This window comes from Tachysurus fulvidraco, chromosome 13, assembly GCF_022655615.1.
Source record: "Tachysurus fulvidraco isolate hzauxx_2018 chromosome 13, HZAU_PFXX_2.0, whole genome shotgun sequence".
Taxonomy (NCBI): Eukaryota; Metazoa; Chordata; class Actinopteri; order Siluriformes; family Bagridae; genus Tachysurus; species Tachysurus fulvidraco.
This window is the reverse complement of record NC_062530.1, coordinates 16,828,409-16,849,936: the sequence shown is the minus strand read 5'-3', so window position 1 is coordinate 16,849,936 and position 21,528 is coordinate 16,828,409. Positions and strand designations below refer to the sequence as shown.

At 37.0% G+C, this 21,528-nt stretch overlaps 1 long non-coding RNA gene across 2 annotated transcripts; it reads right to left on the bottom strand.

Moving 5' to 3' along the window:
- Positions 1-596: 596 nt before the first annotated feature.
- LOC125146215 lies at positions 597-21,341 on the bottom strand. 2 transcript variants are annotated; one of them, XR_007144720.1, is made up of 3 exons: positions 20,918-21,341; positions 9,538-9,645; positions 597-817 (listed from the first exon to the last, which is right to left on the bottom strand). It is a non-coding gene; the product is annotated as an uncharacterized LOC125146215 (long non-coding RNA). The 2 variants fall into 2 exon arrangements; XR_007144721.1 differs by lacking the exon at positions 597-817 and adding an exon at positions 8,865-9,234.
- Positions 21,342-21,528: the final 187 nt, after the last annotated feature.

The following is a 21,528-nucleotide window of genomic DNA, read 5'->3' as shown; positions in this document are numbered from 1 at the left end:
AAAGTAAAACTACTGTATAACTACAGTATGTAAGGAATGTTAGATAGACAATATTAGATTAGACAGATTAGATTACATTCAACTTTATTGTCATTGTGCAAGGTACATGTACAGAGCCAATGAAATGCAGCATCTAAACAGAAGTGTGTAGATGGCTTATTTACAAAGTGGCAGTGTAATAAATAAGGGTATGAGGTTATACAGAACGTGTAGTAATATGTACGTGTAACTGAATAAGGGTAAATATAGTGTGGTTTTTATACAAGTATGTTACAGTATGAAGTGGTGACTGTTACAAAAGCTGTACAAAAGGAATGTCATTATGCATATATATATATATATATATATATATATATATATATATATATATATATATATATATATATATATATATATATATAATTATTATTATTATATATTATGGATGGACATACAGAAGTGTAATGATAGTTTTTGGGTGGTGCAAGGATGCATGATTTTAAAGTGGTGCAAAATAGTGCAAAACAGAAGAAAAAGTGACAGTACAATGGTGATTGTTAACACCATATCAGCTGTTCAGTGCAGAAACAGCCACGGGAAAGAAGCTATTTGGCAGAATACAGTACAGTAAGTGATATCGATAAATATCAGTAATATTTTCTTAGTATGTATCGATGGGAAAGGCTAAATAAAACCCAGTTTAAATGAAGGGAATATGCATTTCTCACACATCTACCTGAGCAAAGGCATTGCATGGGCAGTGCCTCAGGAAGCTACCACAGTCAAGATGGATGCTCATCAACCAATCCTGGATGGAAAAGCCAATGTACTGCAGCTGCTGTAAATAAATACATAATTATTTGTATTTTTTTTTCTTCGTACAGTCAAGCATTTTTTTATTTGTATGAGTACGATCAAGCATGGTGATATTTTGTTAGATATATTATTATTATTTCATATAAATGCAGTTTTCTCCCATCTAAAACATGCGGTAGATTGATTGAATATTCTTAACTGCCACTAAAAGTGAATGAGTGTTCATGGTTGTCTGCAATGGACAGGTATAATCAGTGTTCCCAGGATATACGCAGGATTCACTCTAACCCTGACCAGGATTAAGCAGTTTCTGTAGATGTCAACCATACATAAACAAGACCACGATGTATTTTCAGCACATTCTGCTGATTAAAACTATACTCTTATAGCTTATATTAACTCAAACTGTCAGAGACTGAAATGGTCAATTCACAAATTTCACTTATAGTGTATATGCATTGCCTTTAAGATGGAGGTGAGGTGCTGCCAATACGTACATGTATTATAATTGCAGGTTTTCTGTGGTTCTGATGCACAGAAGAAAAATAATAATAATTTGGTTTTACACTGAGTGCACAACACAACATTGCAAGAATCATGCAGCAGCATTGCAGTAAAAGATTATGATCATATGATCATAAAAGAGAATAAAACTCAATTATATGAAAACAAAGAGGAACAATGGTATTAAACACATAGTGAAAATTATTATTATAAAGCAAAACATAATAATCCTAAGTGTATTAAGTTTGCACATAAAGTATAGGTTCATGCTGACGAATCACGCATGAGTATAGCTGATTTCAGCATTTTTCTTGCAATAGGATTCTCTCCTCATAAATGTCCTCCACCTCCTTTTACGTGAGTTGATGCTTGGGTGTAATTGATCTGGGTGACTTGAGCATGTAATTCAGTTTACTTCGGCATAATGCTGTTCCCTGTTATTATATTGTGTGACTGCTGACAAACATAGTAAATCAAAGGATATGATCGTGTCCTCTGAAATGACTTCTCAAAGACAAGAGTGGTATGTCAGCTGTTCATAAGAACAGCAACATCTACACAGCTGTGCTTCAGTTATAACATTTCACAAACTATATCTACAAGGTCACTTCCAAAAAGCAAGACACACCTAGACATTCAGTTCATTTTCCACAATCAGGCTTTTCAAATATCTAGCATAAGACAATCACTACAGAAGAAGAGAATGTGTCTAGAAATTATGATTTAGACACTCAAAATATGTCTTAAGTCAAAGTGGTAGGTCTGTTCTGTACTTAATGGCCACTCATTGATGCAATCAGACAATTGTGTGGCAGCAGCCCATTGTATACATTTATGCAGATACAGGACAAGAGCTTCAGATTATTTTCACATTAAATATCAGAATGGCGAGAAATATAATCTCGAGAATTTAACAGTAGCTTGGTTGGCAGTATTAGACCAGCTGGTTTGAGGATTTAAAAAATGTATGTCTACTTTGTGTGAAGTCCTAACAGCAAAGTGAACCCAATCAAACAAATAAGACAAATATATTATACTTGGTAATTTTTTTCTTATTCAGAATAATGTTCCAATAGTATATATCTGTGAGAAGCAAAAGTATGTGAAGTTCTAAGATTAGTATTTAATTCGAAGGTCACATTAGAATCCATCTGGTTTCAATGTACTACTCTCCAAAAGGACTATTGGAAAAACTGGAGAAGGACGATTTGTGAATAATGACTATTGGAAAAAATAATTTGTGAACAAATGAGATCAAAATAAAACTTTTTAATTTAAACGAGAACTGTCATTTTTGGAGAAAGGAAAATACTGAATTCCAGCATTAATTATACCATCTGCGAATTATGGTGGTGGTAGTTATCGTGCTTTGGGCATGTATTGCTGCATCTGCGCCATAAAAGCTTGCTATTATTGGTGGAACAATGAAATCAGAATTATATCAGTGAATTCTAAAGGAAAATGGCAAGACATCTGTCCCTGAATATAATCTCAAGGGACAATGTGTCATACACCAAGACAACCATCACAAGCATCCAAGTCCAACAAAGAATGATTAAAGTAGAGCAAAGTTTTTTTTAAATAGCCAAGCCAAAGTCCTGACCTTAATCCTTAAAGTTTAAGTGTAGATTAAGACATATGTCTTTAGTCCGACATACACATAATACTTCCCATAAACTATAGTACATCTGATCAAATGCACATAATCATCAGTGCTTGTTAATATTAAGAACTGCAACTAAGCTAATTCCTCTCCACTGCTTCTGTTTTTTACCCATGCTAAGGCAGCCAGTGATTGTACCAGCTCCAGTTGTGTTACAAAGATTTTGGACCTTCACTGAGAAGAGGCCAAACCTGTGAGGATCCTGAGACATCTCAAGATGTACCAGCTCCAGGTGGATTCCGCTTTGTGAAGTTTTCGAACATTCTAAGAGGAGATGCCAACTCCATGTGGTCTTTGTGGACAAAAACCCCCTAATCAATACACAATTGTCGGACTGTATAGTTATAATCACACCCTCTAGTGTCACCTAAATTCCCTTTTGAGTCTGGTTCCTCTCAAGGTTTCTTACTCTTTCATCTAAGGGAGTTTTTCCTTGCCACAATCGCCTCACTCCCTCACTCACCTCAGGCTTCCCCAGTGGGAATAAATACAAGCACATTTAAATATAAGTCTAATATTAATCTTGATTTTTTTTGTATTATATTAATCTTTTTGATTTTGTATAATATTAAACTTTATGTATTATGTTATTTTTTGTTCTGTAAAGCTGCTTTGAGACAATGTCCATTGTTAAAAGCGCAATACAAATAAATATTAATTGAATTGAATTCAAAGGACCTGAAAGAAGCAGTTGATGTGAGGAATCCCCACAATCCCAGTGTTGAAACTGTTCTGTTCTAAGGAATGGTAAAAAAAATTCTTCCAAGCAGACATGTAATGCTGAACAGTTATGTATTGCCGAAGAAGTATAACATTTTTGACAATAATATAACGTGAGTTCATATATCAAAGCATTTTACTACACTTTAAATCAGACGCTGTGTACTCTTTATCTAAATATGCATACTTTGAGGTGAAAGCCTATGACACTGTTATTAATAATACTGAGGATCCACAACAGTAAGTCTAGCGTGGACAATCACACAGTTATGCAATGTGAGCCACATATCAATTATATATTAGCATTCAAAAGGAATAATTGTCTTCTTTCCTGCAAGTTAACACAATCCCTGTGCTCTTTAAAAGATGCTTGTGGGGAACAAAAGAAAACTGTTTTTGTATGGTATTGTATTCCCTATCATTTTCTCTTCTGTGAAGAACACTCTATCTCCCCTTTAAAGACAAGCAGATGTTTATATTGAGAGCAGTCAGTCAGTGGTGTACGTTCTATGCAATGTTCAATGACTGGAATTGCATTTAGAAATGTCAGTAATCTGGACTCATGGTGTATGTAGTGGTTATGTATATTGCCTCCAGAATGATCAGAAGTGCAGGTGTCTGTTTGTTTTCATGTGTGTCTGTGTTTGTACATTCTCTCAGTACAGTCCTCACACTGAGTGGGCTCCATGCAGAGAGCATTTATACCCAAGCGAGTGACAGACAGCATAAAAAAAAGTGATGTTCGCTTTAAGAGGTTTCAGAGAGTCTGGGTGGAAGTCTGTACTAATGAGGAAACTGACCTAAGCAGTGCTCTTGTCCCCTCTCTCTCTCTCTCTCTCTCTCTCTCTCTCTCTCTCTCTCTCTCTCTCTCTCTCTCTCTCTCTCTCTCTCTCTCTCTCTCTCGCTCTCTGTGTGATACATTATACGATACATATGAAAGGTCCCCATTAGAAAAGCTGCTTTTATTTTACAAAATAAATATCACTTATTACTGTAACAGCCATACTCACTGGTCATAGCAAACATCAAAATATTTGCACTCTTAGAAAACTTGGAACCTTTCCTAAGAGTTAAGGTTAAGGTTAACAGTGAACCCAGTTTATGGTGCTGGGTTTAACTATTTTTAGAGAGTAGCTATAAATTCAACAGCTTAAGTATTGAAGAAGCTAGACAAAAGTATACCTGGGGCATCTCTACACCAGAATGGGTGTCAAACTCCATTCCAGATTGTACCATGGACTACAAACAGCAACTACTACAGTCACCCACCACATTCGAAGTCTCTTGTTTCTGATCACACACCTGTACTCAATCACCACTGAACCTACTTTCACACACTCCAACTAAACAGTCATAGTGAAGTATCTAGTATGACTCTACTAGATACTTCTAGTTGCTTTTACTTCTGATCTCTGCCTGTTTCTACATCCCCTGACCTCACTTCTGGCTTTTAACCTTGACTATGTTTAGTGATTTTGACTCAGATTTTGGTTTTGCCAGTCTTTTTTCCTCAATTGTTGCTGTTTCTCCTGCCTGACACCCAGCTTTAAAACACACAGTGTGGGAAAATGCTGATAAATTAATCCTGAGTAAAAAAATAAAGCTAATGTTTCAAAGTCAATATAAAATGGGATGTATTCAGGAAAAATGTGCTCGAGTGAATGCAGTAATTCACTATATTGCTTGACTTAATGTACTAAAGATGAAATTAATGTAATTTTTTATGTGAAGAAAAAAACAAAACAAATATTACTTACTTAATCCTGCAGTCCAGCTTTAGACACTTGCAACTATATTGTGATTTAACTGCATAATTGAAAAGGCCACCACAGATGACTATCGTTATTATTATTATTGTTGTTGTTGTTGTTGGTCTTTGTGTATTATGTGTCATATTAGTCTTATGCGTTTTATGTGTTTGCTAGTTAAAATATTTGCACAGTTCAGAAAAGATGTTGATTGTGAACTTGAACTCTGTTTTTCTTATACTGATTGATGCTGGACTAAAATGACTGGATGCTAAACAGTCCCCATTCTATCGATACATAGCATACAGTCATTTGCTGGATAGAAGGAGAAGGGAAAGTCTAAATAAGGGGGTCTAAATAAAAATGTAAGCAGTTAAAGGTATTCTTTTGTTGGAAGTATAATTGAGTAATAGTTTTCGATTTCTATTCGATTCAAATAAAATATGAATAGACCAAAAATGTTTACGTATAGTAACAAAGTACAATTACTCAAGAAATTCTCTAAATGCAAAGGCAATAAAAACAAACTACAACAACAAAATACACTTCATACCAATACACTTTCAATACTGTAATCATTCAGGCAAAGCCAACTGGCATACAAACAGCCATTCAGCACAGCCATTGTGAATTATTTTTAGACTCGATGGTAATTGGTACATTATTGTTGCTAGTTTCTTGCTGCTCTAACACAATAATCAGGTAGCTAGAGTATGAAGATTTTGAGAAACATTGAGGTTTTCGTGATCATCAGAGCTTCCATTCAACCCATTGACCGAGCTTTCCAGCTCTTCATTTATAATTAAAGCCCATTAACTCCTGCAGTAAGTGCTTGTGGTTTAATTAGCCATCCGTTGGCTTGGGCTCTTCACTAGCAACATCACAGATTTAATTGAGTCATCATTTGGCGGGCAGACAGAGGAACAATGATATAACACTGCATTAGATCTCCTTCACAAAGAGAATTGGTGCAGGTAATATGTGCATATAACACATCCTGCCTTAACCCTTCATTGTTGTGTCTTTTCTCTCTGCAAATGTGTGTGAGAGAGATGAGAATGTGTGTGTTATGTACTTTCTGATCAGATTATATCCACACATCTGACTTCAGCTACAACCCCAACTCTTTTTAGGACAGAAATCAATCCCATTTCTTCATTCATCAATCATTTTTTTCTTCACTTGCCAGAGTTCTTGTGGTCTCCAGCAGATTCTCTTCCTTCTAACTCATCACTACTGTTTCTCACTGTCATCCTTTGTCCTTAATTACAAAATAATTAGGTTGGGTTGATGGTGGATGAGTGAATAAGTAAGCATTCTCCTGCCGTGTGTAAGTCTGTGTTATCAAAACCTTACATGACTAGGGATGAAATCCTATTATCATGTCCTGCATACATTTCATTCTTTGTGTGTCATATATTCTTTTCCTTACTGCTGGCATCGATCATTTATTTTTTTTAAAACACAGGTCTACCTGTTCAGTATTTTAAATGACACCGTGTAGCAGCTTATTAAAATCAGCCTGATGTATTGACATGAACAAGAAAAACATCTGTGGTCCCAGTAAAACTACTCCTGACTTTTGCTCATATTTACCTTGCCAATATATTTCCATTGAACGGTGATAACAGCACCTCATTTTGGTGAGGTAAGGTACTGCCAGAGCAAAAACATTTCAGAAACAATCCTATTATTCTGAACTTTTAAGAAAAGAGCAATGATCAGAACCATGCTGGTATAACCTTTGTATTATGGAACGGTGTATAACCACAAATGGGCTATTTTTGGCCTTGATATATCTCCACATCTGTCACTGCCCCAGCAGACTGCCAGTTTGTGTAGCTCACTAGCAGGTGTGTGTCTACTTTTTCCGAGAAATGTGGAGGTGCTGATGACAGGAGACCTTCTCTCATCTCTCTGCATGTAAGATAATAAATTGTGCTTTTTCTGGTGTAGATCTGAGACAGTATTGCTTGAATCAAAGAAAGTGTAAGGTGTCAGCCTATGCCTGTGTTCATCACGGTATAACACAATGGCACAATCTTTGTCTGCATCTGTTGTATCTTTTGTGTGTGTCAAATATTCATAACTTTAACAGCATTTGTATTAAAGCCCAAAGTGGTAGTGGACTAAAGAGGAGCCCATTACTATGCCTCCAGAAACACTATAAATTATTGAAGAAAAAACAAGATGTAGAAATTCCAGCATGGTTATACATGGCCTATAAATTTAAACACATACACTCAGTTTTTTTAAACCTCAGCTGCATTGCTTATGAGATTGTTATTTTTGTTTGTACTAACTATTTTCCAATTAATTTAGCTGGTTCAATCCCAAAAAATAGCCTAATTTATGCAGTTCTGGACCTAACCAGGCATTTACTAAGGATGAATAAATGAACATTTAATTCATCCTGCAGAAACTCAAATTCAAGGATGGTAATGAATGTAGTCTTTCTTCTTTTTGTCACAGTTGCTGCATATCTGACTACTCACATGCATACAAAAAATAAACTCTCGTACTTCTCAGCCAAAAAAGTCTCCTATTTGTATATGTTAAAAATGACAGATATCTGGAAAGATAATGTGATTATTCCTATTATATCACAACATGGTTTAATTATTACAGCTTTTATATTAATGTGCCTATCATTATTGTTACTATAGTAACAGATATTTATAAATCTTTTTATGGACAAACATTAATCGAAGAAGTCCTGGTGTGTGTGCTTTGTTACGCTCAGCAAGTATCTTGAAAATTTATTTAGTTTGCTTTACGGTTTCTCAGTCACATGCATTGTGTTTATTTTTCCTCAAGAGAAAATAGGAAAAGCTGGTGAGCAAATGAGTGACATTTTGGAGCAGAGCCTTATATGTCAGGGGGCTTCACACTTGCAGTTTAGTCTGAAACAGAGCGCATTCTGCATGGAAAATTGGTAATGTAAAAGCTGTCATGCTGTCATGTGGACCAGGAACTACCTGTAGGAGTTGTTCAGTTATACTGGAACTGAGCCACAATTATTGTGAATGTGAACACATCTTGTGCACTTGTTCAGAAACTAACTAAGTAACCTGTGCTTTAGCTAATTACGATATCATTAGTCTCCTCAACACACATGTACCGTGGATAGCAAGCGAACAGTGAGGTGCCTTGCTGTACATAAGAGCACCAAAATAATACAAATAGGGTGAGTCGTGCCGGCTTCTCCATGCATGTTCATGATTATGTCAGATAAATACACATGCAGCGGGTTTCAGAATTCAAATTCAAATTTATTTGTATAGCGCTTTTAATTATTGACATTGTCTCAAAGCTTTACAGAACATAAACATAAAATAAAAGGTTCATATGAAGATTAGTATAATACAAAAATTCAGAATTAATATTAGATATATTTAAATTTGTTTGCATTTATCCCCAATGAGCAAGTCTGAGGTGACTGAGGTGACTGTGGCGAGGAAAAACTCCCTTGGATGGTAAAGGAATAACCTTGAGAGGACTCAAAGGGAAACCCATCCTCATTTGGGTGACACTGGAGGTGTAAAAATATACAGTCTGTCAGTCTGTCCTCAAAGACCACATGTAGTTGGCATCTCCTCTTAGTATGTCTGAATACTTCATGAAGCAGAGTCCAACTGGAGCTGGTAAATCTCTAGATATCTCAGGATCCTCAAATGCTTGGCCTCATCTCAGTGAAGGTCCAAAACCTTCATGTCACTAAAGACAATCAGAGCTGGTACAATTTCTGGATGCCTCAGGATAGAATCCAGTAGTTTTCAAACCAGAACAAGGCTGCAGGGGTTGCTGAAAACAATTGGATCGAATTCAGACTGCAGCAAATGTGTTAAAACCCTCTTGGTTTCTTTCATCCTAATCTTGTCCTATATATTTCTACACCCTAGCTTTGCCCTCAGCATGCTATTCTTGACCCCAAAATGACTTATTTCTCCCCTTCAAACCTTGCAAGTTTTTGACATCAGGACAGTGTGAGAAGATGAGAAGAGATCTGACAGGCAGAGCACAGGGGAGCAGCCAAAACTACAAGCACTGACATTCTCAGATTGATTGATTGTGTCTATCTTGGCTCAAACACGAGGTGGCACTCACCGGAATAAACATGCACGCTGCTTGTCCTAATGCATGGCTCCGTCTCTCTGCGCTTCACACACACAGCGATTATTGCATTACTGCCAGACTCCTCACCCTCTGTCAGGACTGGAATGACAGCAGAGACGAGTGTCACAAGGTCAGTGTAGAGCTCACAGTCTAACCAGATTACAGAGAAATTACGAAGCAATGCATTTCACCATCACTGCCTAGGAAATAAGCTCCATAGAGTGTTAAACCTTGGGGCAATGAGAATGTTTGTGTGAACATTACAGTTCTTACTTTAGGGTCCTATAATATTCAAAATGTTTTTACCTTTCTACAATTGCAGCAACAAACGATTCAATAACGCCTTCTCTCTCTCTCTCTCTCTCTCTCTCTCTCTCTCTCTCTCTCTCTCTCTCTCTCTCTCTCTCTCTTTTTTTTGATTGCATGAGCAGCATTCAAGAATTGGGTCGCACATTTTCAGGAAATTTCGTACCATTTTTTTAGTTCACTTTTCACAGGCATCTGCTGCTGCATTCGTACTGATACACTGGATCACAAACATATATATTGTGTCAAATAGTTATTACTGTTTTAATATTTTACGCATTATGGGTCAAAGGTATTACACTTGATAAAACAGCATATATCCACATTCACTGTAAATAATCTTACAGGTGAAGGTGTTATCACTGTTGCTCATGCATTCTTACAATAATTTATTGTGATGTGGCATTATGGGATTGTGCAGCCATAATTCTGGTGTGAAATCTTCAACCAAATCCTTAACCAGAAAACAAAATGTTGTACAAATGTTTCATTTAATGCTGAATAAGAGATTCATATTTCAAACTAAAATAGATCATGACATATAGATAAAACTATATAATGTCAGATAATTTATAGTAAAAGTTCTTGATTACAATGGTTTTTGTTAGTTTTTGTTACTTTGCATTTGGTTAGTAAATCAATAGTTTCTTGTTTCAAACCCAAGGCAGCTAAGAGAGACTGGGTAAGCCATAGCTAAAAGATGAACCTAGCTAAACGATAAAAACATTGACCAAAAATATTGTAAATGTAATGTTATAATGGATGAATGATGTCATTGACTATAGTTTCAGTTACAGTTTTTTATTAGAGATTGTTTCGAGTGAATTTGTTGTTGATGGGTGCAACATTTCAACTGAAATGCTGGTGAGATAAAACTACATGATAAATATTTACATGCAGTCAACTGTGGCTGAAAAAAATCTTTAGAAAATAGAATGTTAACAAAAGTGAATGCTGAGATTTTTTCATTTATTTTAGAAAACTATTGTGCAAAGACCGGCATCATAACTAGTTTGAATATAAAGCCTTTTGCTTTACAAATGAGTTTGTACAAAGGTTTTTATATACCAGCTAAATCATGTCAGCACAAGAACAACAGCATTCAAAGTTTTACTCAGCATATGAAAGTACACAGTAATGTTCCAGACAGCTCCTTCACCTCTGGTTCAACATTCAAGTCTCATCTATATAAAAAGCCTAAAGGCTATCAGAGGTCTCAAAGAGACAGATTTGACCAAACAGATTGGTTCCTGGACTGGATCCTTGTTTGTCATCCCATCTGCTTCTCTCATCCTTCAAAGGAAAAACCTAAATCGCTCTTTTATCCAGACTGATGTAAGTTATCTACACTGCTTTTTTATTACAAAATTGTGTTGTGGGGGTTTATTTTGAGCTCATATATGTAAATACATTCAAAGTGTCACAACATTTTTTTTTCAATTATAATTTCTTGTAGGCGTCAGCAACGGCAGCTGATGTGAAGAAAAGTTTGATGCTTCCAGATTCTCAGACTTATTGTTTTAGGTCGTGTTCTATAATCTGTTAATTATTTGTATTTTAGCTTACATTTTATAATGTATTGTGTAATGTATAAGTGAAATTCTCACCGCAAATCAGTGGATGTCGAGTATAGAGAGTCAGGTGGTTGTGAATTACCACTACTAGCTTTCATTTCACATCAGTGTCCAGTGTACCAGAGCACAGAACCCTCATACTGGAATTTGTTCAAAGGTGACAAAATTGACTTTTATAAAAATGTGTATATGTTAACTCATACTTAATACATTAGTTCAAGATTCAACATTCAAAATTATTTTTGTCCTATAAACCAAGGTACAATGAAATTCTTTTTTTTTTTTTTTTTACCTCAGTAGAACAAAGGGTAGAAAGGCAACAAACATTAAAATAAAATTTAAACATCAGGTAAAGTAAAGAAATTGCAATTGAATCTGAGATTATGCAATAAAAAGTAAGAAGTACAATAAAAAGTAAAAATACAAATAGAACAAAAACAGGTTACAATGCAAGAGAACTCTATAGAAACTCTATAGAACTTCAGACTCTCAATACTATAGACGTATTGCACATGTGCTGTACAAAGTGACAAGTATGCAATTGAAGTGACAATATTTTTGAAGTGCAAAGTCAAAACGTAGTATAATGCAATATGTAAGGTTGGGATATTTTTACTTCATTTTTTATAAACCATTTCAGTGGGTAGCAAGTTTGCCTCACACCTCCAGGGTCGGGGTTCGATTCCCGCCTCTGCCTTGTGTGTGTGGAGTTTACATGTTCTCCCCGTGCCTCGGGGGTTTCTGTCGGGTACTCCGGTTTCCTCCCCCAGTCCAAAGATCTCTGGAAAATTGTCCGTAGTGTGTGGGTGTGTGAGTGAATGAGAGTGTGTGTGCCCTGCGATGGGTTGGCACTCCGTCCAGGGTGTATCCTGCCTTGATGCCCGATGACGCCTGGGATAGGCAGAGGCTCCCCGTGACCCGAGAAGTTCGGATAAGCGGAAGAAAGTGAGTGAGTGAGTGAGTTTCATTCAGTTCTGCACATTATCCTAAAGCCTGCTTGTGTTTTAATGTCTGATCTACGTATAGATGTTTTATTGAAATCAATCCACCCACTGGCACCAAGACAACCACAACAATGGTTGGAAAGGTCTCAAAGAAGAGGACCAACAAAGTCAACCCTCATGTGTGTAAATTTCTCAGAAGGTTAACGGGTTTGGGTTAAGCAGGGATGTTAATGGAGAGTGGTTAAGTAAAACCATGACTTCTAATAAACACTTGCTTTGAGAAACATGAATTTGTTTAAGATCCTGATGTTTTTTCTAAAAAATAAAAAAATAAAACATGAATTCTAATTATTGTACAAATTCTGTTGATTAAGCTTATTACTGTTTAACTCACTCTTCAAAGCATTTTCATGTCAATTACTTTTGGGGTATTTACAGGATTTTCTTGGGAACTATTGTTGGCAGGTTTATACTATAATTTTGTGGAATTGAAAAAAAATCAATACTGTAATGTATACTACAAATATAATGTTACATTGCTGTAAAACAACAACAAAATAGTTTAATTCACAAACAATTAACAGTAAATTATTTTGCAGTATTATACCCTTGTCTTAAGTACTGTCTTGTCATATTTTACAGCAATTACAACATTTTTATAAGATATTATTACCAACTATTTGCCAACTAATTCCTAAATTCTACAGTACATTCTTACAGTGTAGGATAAAAAGAACAATATACAGTACAAAACAATCAGATAAATTGGATCTCAGCACTGAATGGGCAGCATCTACAGAAACATTCAATTCAGACATGACTTTATTTCCTCCTGTTTCTAAATCCAGCCTGAGAATTCAATATTAGATTATATCTCAGATAAAACTGCTTTGTGCAAAGTTACAGTACATCCTACTCTTCTTATAACATTGAATATGTTACTGAATGTTCTTACTACATTCTCTAATAGCTGGATAATTAAACATTTTCTTTACATTTATCCCTCAGTTAGTCTTTTATTGGAATGAATATAAAGTGCTTGCATAAGCAGACTTGTATGTTTTGTGGTCTAAGGTGAGAATATATTGAAACGCTTGTGAATTAATTTGGTGCTCTGCTTTCTCAGGTCGGACACTTTCTATGCTTTCTCCATTTTCTTCCTCTGTTCTGTTATATCTACCTCATCTGGGCAAAGAGCAGTGCACACATCACACACACACACACACACACACACACACACACACACACACACACACACACACACACACACACACACACACACACACACACACACACACACACAGACCTTGTCATTTTCCTTGTTTAATGTTCACATTCAGTGAATTTAGTTTTTTCAGTACAAACACAAGGTGAAAGTGGAGTATGGTGAAGGCACATCTCTGTTCAAACTCCAAAATAAAAACATCAGCTCTACATGTGACCTTGTGGAGAACTTCAAAAAGATTTTCTTTGGATATTTCTCCATGAGCTCAAAGCTTCATAGCGGTAGTGCAGATTTGTGGTGTGCTGGATGGTCTGAAAGATGATCATACACCTGACACAAGGGAAAGGAAACAGGACCAAAATCTCCACTTTGACTCCTAAATGGAACAGGTACAATGCTGCCCCCTTGTTCTCTAGCCCTGAGTCCCCACCAATCAAGATAGCTTTACATATTCAACAGTCCTCCCTCCATCTACAGCCTCTCACACACTCAACAAATGAGAAGGAGAAAACACTCACTATGTCAAACACATATTAATGCATGGAAATATACAAGCCTTACATGTGGTATTTACATTTACATTTACATTTACAACATTTGGCAGACACCCTTATCCAAGCGACGTACATAAGTGCTTAAATCTCTAGCATTGAATACATTAATGCTGGCTCACTAGGTTATTTACTTAAGACATTGTCAGGATTCAGCCCGGACTTTGGCCACGTGCATGTGTTTATGTTCTTCGACACGTGTCTGCCCCGCCCTTGTCTGTTCCTCCCGTTTCAACACACCTGTTTCCTACTGTGATCACCTCTGTCTATTTAACTGTGCCGCGTTGCCTTGTGCAGCGTGAAATCTACTCTTGTCTTGTCCTGTCTTTAGTCTGTGTCATGTTTAGTGTTCCTTTGTTATTAAACCCTGTCTATTTCGCCATCCTGCGTTTGGGTCTGGTTTGTCCCTCATTCGTAACAGACTTACTTAAAACATTTGTTCAAAGTTACAATGAAAAAGTGTCAAAGGTTTTTTTGGGGGTTTTTTAAATGCAAAAGATAGGGCTGGTGCTAGTTGAAGTGTTTCCTGAATAAGTAGGTCTTCAACCACCGCTTGAAAATAGCCAGTGACTCTGCTGTCCAGACCTCTAGGGGAAGCTCATTCCACCACCTTGGTGCCAGAACAGAGAAGAGTCTTATAGTATACTTGCCTTTAAACCTGAGAGATGGTGGAACCAGTCGAGCAGTGGTGGTAGATTGTAGGGTGCAGGCTGCAGTGCAAGGAGTGATGAGGGCTTTTAGGTAAGAGGGAGCTGGTCCATTTTTGGCTTTGTAGGTCAGCATCAGTGTTTTGAATCTGATGCATGCAGCTACCGGAAGCCAGTGGATCGATCACAGCAGTGGGGTATTATGCGAGAACTTTGGCAGGTTAAAAACAAGCCAGGCAGCTGCATTTTGGATCATTTGATTATTATTTATTTGATTATTATTTATTTATTATTGCAATTCTTTGCTAGGAATCTTTATCTTCACATTTACCAACATAAATATGCTAAATATGTGTAATCACAATGAACAGAGACTTTATTAGAATCAATCAATAAGAATCCTCCGTATCATTTTATTAGAATCAATCAATAAGAATCCTCTGTATCATTTGGTATTCACAGTTTCACGTTATATTACAAATTGAAAAGCTGCACCATGTGTTCCCCGAGATTACCATTTAATAATTTTGACCTGTACTAACACTACAATCTAAAAAAAACCTCACAAATGTTCCTAACTAACTTATAAATGAGTGGAAACTCAAGTAATTTTAAGCAGTTAAGAATTCATAAATATTATATATATACATATATATACATATATATATATATATATATATATATATATATATATATATATATATATATATATATATATATATATATATATATATATATAAAACACATCAAGTAAACGGGTACCACATATTCTACATGCCGTTGCAGGGAACCTGGAGCCGATTCGAAGGGACAAAGAGCACAAGCAAAAAGATAACCTGGACAAGGTGGCAACCAATCACAAGGCAAAATTATACACAAGAAAACAAATCAGTATTGTGAATCAGTTCATAACACAGATATTTGGACTGGTAGAGGAAACTGGACTATGCAGAGGAAACCCTCAAAACAAACAAGGGAAGAACATATAAACTCCATGTGTGCAGTGCAAGGGGGGAATCAAGTCCCCGACCCTGGAGGTGTGGTAAAAAATATGCTAAAATCTAAGCCACCTCACCCCCGTGGGCTTTACCCATATATAGAAAAAGATATCTCTTTTAACACAGGTCACTTCTAGGTTGTGACGCAAACTGCTGTCAACTCTTAACAACCATAATCTAATTGTACTGTTCTGTGCACATTATATGTATTTCCTAAAACTGTTCTTGGTATTAGACCGTTTCTTATGTTTTAGTCTGTACTTCAATGTATTAATGGACGTAAGAGTTTACTTGCTTACAACCACTAGCTGATCATAAAGCATTTATTACATACAATCAAACATATCCAGTAACTGTACATATCTTCTGAAGCAATTATTTGATGCAATACAAGCAGAACCACTGTCATATCTCTAACCTCACCTCATCCACTTTTAATAAAACAAGTAATCTGAAGTTGTGTGACGTACCATAAATCACTCATTTTCTCAGTACCAATGACGCTGTGGGCTTTTTTTCTAAGCTTTAGATGCCTTTGCTTGAAGTGTGTGTATGTGTGTGTGTCTGTTCGTTCAGAGCACGCTGGAGCAGCTCGCCTTGCCTTGGCTCTTATGAAAGCTTTATTGGATTCCACTGTCCCCGGAGGGAAAACGCTTTAAATGTCTCCGCAATTATACCTCTAATAACAGCAGCGTGCTCTCGGGCCAAGCCCGGGCCCGACAGAGATAAGGAACTGCAAGTTACTCAGTCAATATGGGGGCTATTAATCTCTGTCACCTGCCTGTCAGGAAGACTGGAGGAAAAACAGCAGCGTCTCTTGACCCACACACAGGGACCTGCCATCGTCAGTACTCTCAGTGAGAGTGCCAGTCTCCATCAGAGCAGCAGGAAGTGTGTCTACAGACTGGAAAAGAGAGTTCTCCAGACCTCACTGGAGACCCACTTTAGACAGGCATAGTCAGACAGAGACGAGACTTTAAATGGAGGAGATTATTAGTTGTTACAGTTTATGTCTCTGGGCAATTTAGATGTGTCTCACACTTGCAATTCAAACGTCACCTGTCTCCTGTCGCCTACAAGCAGTTCCTTAGACCTGCTCTCCCAGACAAGGTTAGAAGCTTTTAAAATGTAAATGCAGACAGCTCTATTAGTCTGATAATACCCAACTTATAAAAAGGAGTATTTCCTCTAACTCTTGTCGCCTCTCCTCCTCAGTCTCGCCTTTCCAGTGGTGGGCCTTTACTTCCCTTTTTGTGTTATTTTTATGTGAGGATCAAATACTCATCAGTGCCCATGTTTTCCCTCTCTGATCTTCCTCATCTTCTCTTGCCATTCCTTTCTTTGTTTGACGAGAGACGCGTGATTTGAAACGGCTCATTGCTGAGAGCTCGAATGTCCAGGTCATGTAGACACCACAAGGCATCTACAGAATGGGATGGGAGGAAAAAAGAGCACATACAAAGAGATGGGCAGAGAGAAAAAGGGAGGAAGAGGGTGTGCTTGTATGAGAGGAACAAGGAAGAGGCGTGTGCTTGTGCCTACTCTGGCATATGTGTTAATATCCATTTAAATGAGCATGTAAAGATGGACAATATAGGCTCAAACATTTATGCTGGTAAAGCAGTGACAAGCTGAGACTGAATTCAAATATAGAGAGCAGTCAAACCCATAAAATAACTGATGAGTTCTGAAAGATTGAGGAGTTAAAAAAATATTTCATCCGAAACTGGAGGCCTGGGCTTTTTCCAGATTTTCAATTGTTTGATTTTGTGTTGATCACAATTGACCGGTGAAGCCTCAGACTGGCACCAATGGTGTAAGCTACTGAAATCACAATTATCCCCTTTCATTCATTCATTCATTTTCTACCGCTTATCCGAACTTCTCGGGTCATGGGGAGCCTGTAAATATTTACAGTACAATAATAAAAGTGAGTAAAAAATATTTTGAAAAAAGTCAATTATTTCATATTACAACATTAGAACAAACCAAATATAAGATGACTAAAGCCTAGTTTTATACATTTTCACAAGCTGAAAATACTCTCGTTCTACACACAGGTCCATTTTAACTATTTTAAATGACGGTTTCCAGAAGGAAGCTAGGAAGAAGGAAGATCTACCAATAGAACAAGAAAATCTAAAGCGTGAAATATATCTAGAAATAGGTTTAATTAGCATACATTTGGTCCATTGTAAACATATGACAGCAAATACTAGATAAATGTAGATATATTCAAGATATTTTCAACGTTTGCAGTTAATGCATTGTGCTGCTGAATAATCAGCTGAATTGAATGATGCACTCGTGTTCCTATTAAAATGACCAGTGAATAAATCTCTCTGCAGACATGAAAACAAAACACTCCACTTACATATACATTGATGGAGACAAAATTACCCCCCAAAACAGGAATATCTGACCTTTTTTTTTTTCAAACTGCAGCTTTTAAGGATTGCTTTATTTTTTTACTTAGATTTAGATTTCACTATGCCTAATCCCAATATGTCATGGGAATATGTGTTTATTTTGTTATATATATAATACACAGACAAAAATAACTCCACTACGCACACTCTCTCTCTCTCTCTCTCTCTCTCTCTCTCTCTCTCTCTCTCTCTCTCTCTCTCTCTCTCTCTCTCTCTCTCTCTCAATCACCGCTGCAGTAAAATTTAAAGTTCTGCCTTCAAGCGGTTCGATTTAAGTGCTGCTGTAAAAACAGAGTGCCTCACTCATTCTTCCACTTATCCCTCCAACACTCTGTCCCGTTCCCCTGTCTACATCTTGTAAATCTACCTGTTTCACTCTTTCACTACCTCTCCCTCCCTGTTCATTATTTTATCACATATTCAATCACTCTTGCATGTCATCACCCTCCCCTCTCTGCCCAGCTTCGTGACTACCCCAACTCTAACGTACATCCCCATTATCCCACCATTATCTATATCTTCCACACTGTTCCCATCCCTTGAATTTACTTGCATTGTTTCTTGTTTTCCTCGTGGCAAATTCCCCCCTCATCCCACCCACCCTCGAACCACCACCCTATGGTACATTGCAGAGGGTGTTCTTTATCACTTTTGGCAGGACATGCTTAAATATATGGGAATTTATGCAAATTTATGGCTGAAAAATGAGCACTCACTTCCTAGCAAGGTATGGAGAAAAAAACTACGACTCATTACAATATTTTTCTTTTGTTATGAATCTGCAGAATAATAAAGAATGATTTGTGATCTGAACAAAACTGTCCCTTTTTCCAGGCGATTATATAAAGCAGCAGATTTCAACTTGAACCAGACTGTTGTGCAGCACTTGCACTGATTGAACTTTTATATTATATTTCACAGTCCATATTTTTCATCATATCTCTTCACCCACTTGCTCACTTTGCAAATCTAAAAAGTAGGTTTTTCCCCTCCATGTTTAGCAAATGAAACACAGACTGTACTGTATTTCTGAACAGAAACAGACAGATACGATGTGCTACATATTTGATGGTGATGTCAGTGCTGTGTTAGTCCCTCAAGACCTTCCTCAACCTCCAACCTGCCAGGGAAGACTGATACAGCGCTCCCTGATCCAGCAGGGGTCAGAAGTCCTGAAGTAGTTGTCACTTCAGAGCCTGTCCCCCGACATACAGATTGGCAGATGGTCTATCATGGGTCACATTAGGCAGTGTTGCCCAAAATTGAGCAGACTGATGCACCACTGGGCTGCATATAGCGTAATCCTGCACAATGTCTCTGCCTTCATATTTCCATATTTACACAGTCACAATGCACTTAGTTCATACATCTAGGGAGGCTACGAAAGAAAAAAGAAAACTCTCTCTGCCTTTGTCTTCTTGTTCAATCTGCCACACTCACACCAAAACAAACTACATGCTGTTTATTCAGCTGGTCGCACCATGTGGCAGAGTCTGACAGGGGAATGAAACTAATCCGTTACTTTTATAAATTTGTGAGTTTCACCTTTGTTACGCAGAGGTCACACACTTCTACAGATTCTCTCCGTGACATTTCATATAACCATGACTAAACTGACTCCTTTAAGTACAACTGATCATCATTCATTTTTAGGAACTGCTTTAATCTAGTCAGTACAGCGGTGGATGTTAAGCCTGAGTTGAACATTCACACCCTCATTCCCACCTAATAGAAATTTAGAGATGTGAACACATCTATAAGCATGTTATGATGAGAGGTGAGAGGAAACCAGAGAACCCAGAGGAAAGGTGTACGGACATTTGGAGAACATGCAAAAGTCCACACAGACAGTAACCTGAGCTCAGGAGCAAACTGTCACATGGCAAAGATACCCACTCTGCTGCATGGTGCTGAAACACAAGGAAATTGTATCTATTATAAACGTACGATAATAAACTATTTGATATGTAGTTATATGTTGCTTCAGAAATGAAGAACCCCAAAACTACTTAAAAGTGTTAATGTTTTCTCTGTTACTAAAAATGCCACAATCTATTAAAATAATGCATATATATATGCATTAAAAGGTGTTACTTTAAAAGGTGTTACTATGCTATAAACCTTTTTTTATTTACAGCTCAGCACAAGTCTATTTCAGTAATTACACCAGTCACAGCATTCAATAACAACCATAACTATTTCATTATTACCATTAGCTTTGTTAGGTAGTACATAAAACATATAAAGTGATGAGGGGTGGGGGAAAAAGTGCTCCAATACACTCCCACTGATGAAGAATATTTCTAGATTCTAGACAACAGGAATAATATACAAAGTATACACAGTGATTTAACCATTCAACCAACAGGTATGATATACAGAGTATACCCAAGATTTAAACATTCAGTTGTGGAAGTAATCGAGAGTCTGTAAGAACACCCCCACCACCACCACCACCACCCCAAACCACTCCCCCGATGATGCTTATCCAGAATACTAACTTCCGGGTTCCTTCCAGGTATTAAAGCAACGTGCACTAAACACACCACGTGAAGTATCATCACTCTGTGCGTACTAAGCCTTTGTTTTGCCTAGTGCTTATTGTGTGTTTTCCGTTTATGAACATTGCTATTGATTTTTGGATTACTCTTTATTTGCCTTGCCCTCGTCTGTACTTTTGCCTCGTTGACTGCTTACCTGTGTTTATTGGCCTTCCTGCCTGTTCTTTTCCCCTCTTTGATTCTGTATTGCGATTTGGATTCTGTTTGCTTGTTTCATTACTAAAGCTGTTCATCGTTCCGCACATAGATTCCCGTACTCTGTCATCACAGAATCCTAGCTTTGACAGTAGTAATAGAGAAAGGAGGAACACGGAGTAACTTACACAAACAAAGGTCATAAACTGTAATCTATGCAGATGGATAAAGGACAGCATTTGTACTTTGATCTTTTATTCATTTTGTTGTCAGAACCTTAAAGCACAAGGTTTCGCCATTATGTCATTAATTACATTTGTCTTTCGTGTCAGAGAGGCAAAGCAAATTGGGTCTAAGATACTATCATTTATTATTTTTATGCACTGCAACTGAAAACGAGGTGGTTTAAAAGGATCGGACATGTAATATTTAATATATAAAGACACACACATGGACTGACTGCAATGTATTCAATGTATTTTAGAACTTCATTCGAGTTTTTCTTATGCACATTGTAGAGTGTAGTGTGAGCTTAATTTCTGCTTCTTTCCTCTTAATGTTACAACTTTACAATTTACGCAAACATAAGTGATGTTTCACTGACTGCTATTT